Consider the following 9,998-nt stretch of genomic DNA (forward strand, 5'->3'; position numbering starts at 1 on the left):
TAATGTTGGACCCAGAATAGAGAGCCCTGAGGCACCCCACAACAGTGGCGGCTGCTGGTCTTTCAAAGAGGGGAAGCTCATTTTCGGACTACATTATAAACTTATTTACCCTATTTTTTGCACTAAATCAATCTTAGGTGTTGATCTGCCCTGCTGTTTAATTCAAATTTTTTCCTCGTAAGGAAGACTTTCAAATGGCTTCGCCAAAATCAGGTCGACAATATTAGCACCGTCTGCCATCGTGCGCAGTTTCACCCGTACGACGCTAGCCTAGCCTACTGTATGAATGAATGAATGAACGAACGAACCAACGAACGAACGCTCTAAAACAAAATATATTAAACTTGGTAAAACTGAAACAAGGAATGTGGTGTATAATTGTGTGAAATGTATTATGCAAATTTTCTAGCAATTTCGCCAAACAAATATAAAGAAATAGGTTGCAGCAGTTTGTCTTTCGACTACACTTGAGAAATCCACGATGGGACTGAGCGCGAAATAGCTTCAGTGACTTCTTATAGTACAGATTCGCTGTCAATCAAAAGGAGATGCAGTCTTTCGACAGATCCTCCAATCATCACGCGGAAGCCCGGAGTCCGGGCCAGCCCACTCGTCATTCACCCCCAGAGACGCTGAGCGTCCGTGGGTGGGACATAATCGCAGCATTTATCCAATGACCGTCTATTTTCGGAGCACTGAAAAAAACTGTTCAGAGCAGCCCCATTGAAGTCAATGGACGCTCGGCTTCAACAGGGAAATGCACTGACGCTACGGGAATGTATGAGACGTAAATCGAGTCAGCCGACCTGCTATAGAGAGCAGGTCGGCTGTTCGATTCTGAACGAACTCGTCTTCGAGATGAACGTGTTCTAAAGCATTTTTAGTCAATAAATTGTTTACACAATAGTACATATTTGACCATTATTTTTTTGACATTATAGGGGAAGCTGAGCTTCCCTTGCAGTCTTAAAGAAATCCCCACTGCCCCACAGGTACTGGGAGCTGTACTCGATGAAAAGTCACTGATTTCCACCGAAAAACTCCTATTAGTGAAATAAGACAGAAGCCACTCTAATGCAGCATTATGAATACCGACCTCAAGATTTAACCTATTTAGAAGCATACGATGATCCACAGTGTCAAAGGCTGCACTTAAATCCAGCAATACCAGGATGGCACAGTTACCAGAATCTACAGATACTAGAAGGTAATTTACTACTCTTAGAAGTGCAGACTCAGTACTGTGTTTAGCTCTGAAGCCTGACTGAAAAGGATCCAGAATATAATTTGAAAGTAAATAAGGAGATAGTTGGTTTAAAACAACCCTCTCCAATACTTTAGACAAAAATGGCAATTTTGAGATGGGTCTATAGTTGTTGGGGTCAGAAGGATCAAGATTAGGTTTTTTGAGTAAAGGCTGGACCATAGCATGTTTAAAGCAGGATGGAACAATACTTTATGTAAGGAGCCGTTAATAATAGAGAGCACATTAAGTGCAACAGAATCCAGTACCACCTTGAGCAACTTTGTAGGAATAACGTCAAGAGAACAGGTGGTTCATTTCATGCTGGAAATAATGTCCAACAACTCAGTGTGTTATAGAGTGAAAATTAGAAAAGTAGGAAGGACTAGTATTTGAATATTGGAAATTCTGGGGTAACTTCGAAGAAATATAGGATATAATGCCAGTGAATTTATTTATAAAGAAGCTACAAAACTTCTCACATGACTCTGGACCAACTGCACTAGTATGATTTAACACAGAATTTAAAGTAGAAAACAGAATCTTAGGACAGTGTGATGAAATTGGAGAGATAATTTGCCCTTTGCAAAGAAACAGCTTCCTGGAATTGAGACAAAGTATTTTGCAGAAGTTGATATGAAATTTGTAATGTATCCTTTTTCCATTTTCTTTCTGCCCTTCTGTATTCCTTCTGTAAAGCTCGAACATCATTGTTAAACCAAGACTGTTTTTTCATTGTAGTTTTCTTGGTTTTGAGAGGGGCAACTACATTTAAAATCGCTGTACAGGAGGTATTAAAGCTCTATAAAAACTGTGCTGTCAGCGCACTACTACCAGCTAGAAGGGTTGGAAAGGCATCCATAAAGTGAATGGCAGTATTGTGGTTAATAGACTGAGAGAGGTAAGTAGAAGGTTGATTATCAGGATTTGAACAGGAAATCAAACAGTCAAACATAACCGGCCAGTGGTTGGACAAACCAACATAATTTACAATGATGTTTGTAATGGAAAACCCTGATGATAAGACAAGACACTAGTGTATGACCCAACTTGTGTGTAGGACCCGAGATAGATTCAATGAGATTAAAAGAGTCTAAAAGTTGTAAAAAAATCAGTAGGTTATCAGAGCTTGAAACATAGGATATAAAGTCTGAAAACTCCTTTAAAAGCCATTGTTTGATTTCGGCGGTCTGTATATCAGAGCACAAATTAAAAGGACTAGACAGCAATCGTGGCCGTCGGAAGGCGAGAGATATCCCCCTCCTTTATACCCGTATGTCCGGGGGAGGGGCACGCAAATACCACTAGCCAATTCTCATTGGCCTTTTATCAAAGATCAGAGGTGTCTCGGGCTATCAAGAGTGACCCCTAGTGTCACTACATAGACATAGAAATCAACTTACTATCATATAAAAAATATAGCGAGAATAAGATTTTTTGTATCCGGTCAGACTTAGAGAAACTTGTTCATGCATTCATCACAAGTAGGGTAGACTACTACAATGTACTCCTCAACGGCCTTCCTAAAAAGCCATTAGACAGCTGCAACTCATTCAGAATGATGTTGCCAGGATTCTCATCAGAACAAAAAAGACTGAGCATATTACTCCAGTACTTAGGTCTTTACACTGGCTTCCTGTCACTATTAGAATTGATTTTAAGGTACTATTACTCATTTATAAATCACTCAACAGCCTAGAACCTAAATTAATTTTAGATATGCTTGTTGAATATAAACCTAACAGACCTCTCAGATTATTAGGATCAAGTCTGTTAGAAATACAGAGGATTCACTCAAAACATGGTGGGACTGCGTTTAGCTATTATGCCACCCACACTCCAGAAGAGGTCAGTTGTGATCCAAGTTGCCACAATAGCTGCATTTGTACTATCGGGCCAGTGCGAGCCAGGGCCATAAACTGGTCAGCCAGGGTCAATAGCCTCGGACAATGAGCCACGAGACTAAAATCGCTGTGCAATCCGGACCAAATGCCCTGCAGCGTTGCCATCCTGGTGCAAACCAGCCAAAACAAACATGCATGTTATCTAGTTATCTAGAATATCAAGTTTATATTGTATGAAACGTTAGCTTGCTAGCAAGATAATTTAACATTGAAAACTCACCGACTTTAACTGCCATTGTCTCCCAAGTGGTCTTTCCACTAACAGCAGGACACCATCCATGATCTCGAACCATGGAATGTTCTTCCTTCGGCCACCACTTTCCATTGTGTATCTTAAATAATTTGCAATGTGTCCGCAATTGTTTCGCTGAGATGCAGGTGCGTGACATCACACAAAAATGTCAGCACCCAGAGATATACAAAGTTAGTGATAAACATTCACTTTTATTAAATGATACAGATCAATGAGTCAAAGTTTCTACATTAAAATATATTAACAAACATTTGCAGAGACTGGTGTACAAAACAGTAAATTAAACTAGTTTGATGATTGTACACCTAGCTGTAACACAAATGCTAGCATAGCAACATTATTTATCATATAAACTGTCAAACCTCTGTTATGCTAATGAATTTGCAGTTTTGGTTGTTTAAACGTCATTTTCTAAGCATCTGGCAATGGAATTTCTTTATGGTCAGAGTTCAGGGAATTCAAGTAGGAATATCCCACAGCAGACTCGAATGAAAAGCAGCACAAGTTTCTCGATAAATTCTACCTTTGACATCGACCCCTAAATCCCAGTTGGCCTTCTTTGGCCCAATGGTAATCGGCGGGCCAAAGGCAAAAGCTCATATGAGGCACGATTAAGTCCTGAAAGTGACAGTGGGAAAGCAGCTGGCCTTGGCACACACTAGCAAACCTTCATTTGGCCCAACAGTGGAAACACAGCTATTCAAGTCCAGACTGAAAAATCTGTTTAACTGTGCATTTACTGTCTGAACACTCTGCTGCACATACTGATGGCACTGAATAATTTTGCTTTTGTATTGTTTTACTTCTTTCGTACATTTTAATAATTCTATCGTATTGTTTAATTTTTTTTTATAACTTTTTTTACAATAATTTTTTATCTATACTGAATTAGAATTTTTATGTAAAACAATTTGAATTACCATTGTGTATGAAATGTGCTATATAAATAAACAGGGTATCTGCAGCTTTGAAGGAATGAAATGTAATACTTTTTAAGGCCAAATAAAAGAAAAAACCCATTAATTCATTAGCTGGTAAATACAAAACCACTGAAGCTGCTTGAATATTTCTGGACATGTTTTATATATATATATTTTATTTTTTTATTTTTGTTATTGTGCATTTGTGTTAATAAGTTAAAACAACATTAAAACTGTAAATTAATTCATTAAGAATGCATGTAGCCTAAAGTATGTAGCCTATATTGAGACCCTTCTCTTTAGTCACTTGCTTTCTAGCAAGACATGACACATTAGACCAATACTTTGGCAACATCACCGCTTATGTCAAACACGGAACTGGTGGCAAAAACCATACGTAAAAAGTTAATTGTATTGGATCACATTGTTGAAAAATGATTCTGAGGGCATTGTTGACTGCTGTGACTTTAAGATCATCAACAGAGCTGACTGGACTGAGATAATTTCAACACAACTTTGCAGCATAAATTTATAGAGAACATGATTACATGTTTGTTAATAACTCATATCATTATAGTAATTGTATCGCTAAGAATATGTTTGTATTTATGATGGTTTTGAGTCTTTCCTTTAATCCTCTAATCTGTCAAATCTAACACATCAGTCAATGGGCTTTCTGCCACCACACTGCACATGCACTGACATTTTTGTAAAGAAGAGGATTGGTCTATAGACCTTATTCACAGTAGCGCCATGTTTGATTCTTAATGAGAATGGAAACGAGGCTGTGAGGGACAGACTTACCATCTCTTCAATGGCATGCATGGTGTAAATCTCTAAAAAGGTCCAATATCCCATCTGATTATCCACATCTCATGTTGTCTGGAGTTTTTTGTCTACTGAGTGTCCTTGAAAATATATTTTTTCAATGTTTTGTATACAGAACGATCCAAAAACACTTTAAACTGCAGTACATCTGATTGAAGAGACTGTATGTCTATCCCGCACAGCCTTGTTGATTACAGGGTATCTGCACATTTTTTAAGTGCAAATTTAAAGACTTTTAAGACCTTTTCAAAACATCTAAATGGAAAAATTAAGACTATACCACTGCAAAAAATATAAATACGACAACTTAAAACTGTTTTATGTAATAGTTTTTTTTTTACTAACTTTAGCACACACATTGTGAACAACAGGTTAGACATGCAAACTGCTTAGATAAGCCAAGTCTTGTGTTTTGGAAGTGCAGTTCCCACTGTAGCAGCAAGGAGAAGACTGAGTTACTGGAGCAAGCACCTTGAAACATTTCAAAAACGAAACAATAAACGGCAAATAGTACCAGCTGAACAACAGCAGCTGACACTATCTGAGAAATTAAAACTGTATAAGACGAGCCCTAATGTAGAGGGTGATCCTTAGCCGCCCCCCTGCACCTCAAAATGTACACCTCAAAGTACATAACATAAAATATACACTGCAAATGGTAACAAAATCAGTATAAAAAATTATAAAGAAAAAAATTAATAAAGTGCCATTTAAAAAATAACAAATAAGATTGAAGTGTTAAATTTTTTTGAGCTCAGAGAGTTTGTCCTCAATTTGTCCATTTACTCCCTTCAACTCCTCCTGCTTCTCTTTGGCCCGTCTTCTCATTGTGTTAGAGCCTGCAGAATTTTCTGCCTGTTCTGCCATTCGGACTGCGTCACTTTCAAGTGACTTACACACCTGTAGAATGGCCCATGAATTGGGACCCAAAATAACGGGATTGAACGTGATGAGTGCCAGTCTGGTCAGTTGCCCAGTATCTGACATGCAGGTCCAACTGTTTACTCTTTGTTGCGCTGTTCATGCTTTCGTCAAACATGATGACAAAATTTCCCTGGTTAATCCGTGCCACAAGCTCCTTTTTCACATATGGAGCAATGCCAAATCGCGCAAGATACGCCGTCTTGTCTCTGCCACAACTAAACGCGCGCGCACACTCGGAGTCCGGGAACATCGCCTGGAAGACGGTGTGAATGTCATCGCTTGATGTGTAAGATTGGTGGCGGCTAACTGTGCGTAAAACCCAGAGCACTTCTGCCTTTAACGTGGCTGTGTTAGAGAACGCACTGAAGGCAGAGTTAGACGCACTGGAGGTAGATGCAATAAGCCTAACGTTACTAGTAGCAGGTGTACTTGTCTGAGCACTTGGTGATGGTGTTGTAAATATTTGAATAGGTAAACTACCCGACTGATCCGCAATGTAGCGCTTGTGTTTCTCACTTTTCGCGTGGGAATCTAGGGAATCATTGTCCCCAACTGTATATTTTTTTTGCAGAGATCACATCGGGCCTCCCTCATGCCAGTTTTCTTCAACCAACCCTTATATTTATCATCCTCCAACCACTTGTCGTTAAACTGACATTTGCCCATAATGTCACTAAGCGTTTCGCTAACTGGCTTACCAACTCTTTCTCCCGCTTTCTCCTGCCCGCGCCCGCTCCCTCTCACAATGCAACCACTACACTTCCTCCAGTAGCCTCCTAGTTCTACGGAATGCAGATGACACCCACAAAGAACAAATGCTGCCCCTAAAGGTGTGCTGGTCACTTATAAAATTGCGGTTAAAAAAATACACGAAACCAGATGGAGACATTTCACTCGCTCGGTGAATTGGGAAAAATGAATACCTCCCTTTCGAAAATTCAAGACATTCCAGACAATTTAAGACTTTTTTAGGCCTTAAAAACAGAGAGTTGTATTTAAGACTTTTTAAGACTTTTTAAGGATCCGCGGGGACCCTGTGATTAAATTATGAATCCCTCTGATTGTTCTGAATAACTCACAGCATCATGCAGGCTGCTCTGTCTTGTCTGTCAAGAGTCCTCTTTGCTCTGCAACATTTTTACTGCGTGAGAAAAGTGACATGTGGCGTGAGAGCATGAGAACAGTGTCAATTGTGTTGGGCGCCCTAAATCTAGAGAGATGGAGATGAGAGATATAACAGGTGCAATTCTGCAGCTGAGTAGTTCTGTTAGCTTTACAATTATTGTCAAAGGTAGTGTAAAATAAGGTTAAAGCAATGATTTGAAAGGCATCAAAGACCGCTCCAACCTTGCGCACCTGCACATTTTAATGTTGACAGATTTGTCGATTATAAGCAGGAGTGACAGTGTTAGAGAGATGTAAAATAACACCATTTGCATTTCGGATTAATGGGTTTATGAAGGTTTATACATGTGTAACATCATAAATTCAGTAAAAAATGTGCTTCCCTGCAAGCACTCACACTAAACTCAAGCGAGAGAGAGAGAGAGTGAGAGAGTGAGAGAGTAAGAGAGAGAGAGAGTTAGAGAGAGACATGCACTCCTGAGCTACTGCTATTTTACAACAAAAAACAAATATTTTTGCAAAAGTTCAATCAGGGTTTTATTGGATTATATTTACACTGATTTGCATCAGTATAATTTTTAATTTACTTTTAAACAAACTTGGAATTTTGGAATAAACATTCAGGAAATCTCAGCATTTTAAGGACTCCACAGACCACACAGAAACAAAGCATCAGCCAACAGAGAAGCTACATGGACAATCTGGTGGTATCAATGTGCAATGAGTACCTTTAAAAGTCTGAAATATTGAAATTTAAGGGAACCAAATAGCTAAGTTTAATACATAAAACAAACAAAGTGAGAGTTCTAGGTCTGCTTACCTGCTCAACAACAACCCAAGAATTTTTCTGGAGGTGCAAAGTGGAAGGTGTGAAAGCGTCTAAGCCAGCTCTTTTATTCAGAGTACCCAAATGCCTGGCACTCAGCACTCTGCTCCAATTTTAAAGACCTAAAAATTGGTTGAAACAGAGCCATGAGACAACTGCATCTGGACACTATGACAAAGTTCAACGTCAACCAGCATCACAAAGCACTGTAATGGTCCAGGGCTCAGAGGACAGACTTGAGCAATTTTAGAGAGACTTTGCTGAACTAAAAGTCCTAGCTGAGAAGGAAAAGTCTTCTCTCCCCCAACAACAGCAGCAGAGGAGGTCTTCACCATCACACACACAAACTGCCCCTCTCTGCCCACACACACCCAGATCAACAGTTTCTATTCAGTGCATCCAGGAGTGCCTTTCCCAACTGGAAATGGAAATCACTGAATTCAAAGCAAACTCCAAGAAACTAACTCCTCTCTTAGATGTTGAGACGTGTCAACGGCATTCAAAGAAGAATACAGCACCGCAATAGGACTGCTGGAGATGAAAATAAAAAATCTCCTAAAAGACAACAATAATTTAAATGAAAAAGTGTCTAAACTGAGAAAAGACCTGATGGAAAAAGACACTTATTCATAGCATTAATGAAAAACGTCAGCAGAACCACCAATAAAGTGCATTTCAGTTGCTCATCCACAGACTCACAGACAGACAATGAGCAACCAGCTACAGAGAACAGTACTGTCATACAGCCAGCTCAGCCCTCCTCAAACACAAAACATTCAAACCCCTCACCACACCCCAAAGCACTCTTGCAAACCGGAAACTACAACCACCAAAAACAGCAATTCTTATAGACACAAATGGTAAGTTCTTGCACCACCGAAAGCTCTTCCCTAAACACACGGTTGGGAAATTCTGGTGCCCCACAACAAACAGCGCACTCCAAATCCTCTGTCAGTCCACTCTGCACAACCCACAGAACATCATCATCCACACAGGAACCAACAACCTCTATACCCAGAGGGAAAGAGTTGCAGATAGTGTCGTAAGAGTGGCTAAGATGGCTCGCAGGGAATTCCCGCAGGCCAACATCACCATCTCAACCCTGCTACACAGGAAGGACTACCCTGCTGACCTGATCAATAGCGTCAACCAGAGGATTACAACTGCCTGTTCCAGCCTTACGGCCATCAACGTTGCCCACCACCCAGGTCTAACGACTGAGGATTTATATGACCATGTGCACCTAAGCCAGTAAAGTGTAAGAGTCTTTGCTAAAAAATCTAAGAGATTCATCACTTTGCAGAAATTCCCAATCTGCACCCTCACAACATCGGCATACAAGTTCCAACAGTCATTGCAGTAACCAACTTTCAACTACACAAAGGGGCCCAAAAACCAGACACACTCCAATAAGAAGAGAGCAACCAACCAGACCACAACACACTGAAGCTCAACCAAACTCTCAGCCCAGTTCCAGTCAACCTACAAACACCCTCACACACAACAACAGGAGGCACCGGACAGAACAGCACAGCCCTTCCCGCAATCTCAGCAGCTCACTTATGCTGATGTAGTGAAGGGAAAAATACACACAGACTCCTCAGACATTACAGAGGTGAGATATCTTCTACATCTCATCCATAGAATACTGGGGTAAGCCTTCTGGACCACCAAAACACCTCACTTTATTTCATTATGATTTCTTTCACTTTAAGCTCTTGGAATATTCAAGGCCTCTACTCCACAATCTTAGGGGCCAAGACTTTAAAAACAGAGTTTCTAAAAAAACATTTATAACCAGGACATCATTATTTTGCAAGCAACATGGTGCAGATCAGAAGTGGACACTCACTGCCCTTTAGGATACAGGGAAATATTATTGCCATCACTTAAAATCTGTAACGTGAAACGCGGAAGAGACTCTGGTGGGGTCATCATTTGGTACAAAGAGACTCAATCATGAAAAAAGACTCAT

The sequence above is a fragment of the Xyrauchen texanus genome, chromosome 17, assembly GCF_025860055.1.
Source record: "Xyrauchen texanus isolate HMW12.3.18 chromosome 17, RBS_HiC_50CHRs, whole genome shotgun sequence".
Lineage (NCBI taxonomy): Eukaryota > Metazoa > Chordata > Actinopteri > Cypriniformes > Catostomidae > Xyrauchen > Xyrauchen texanus.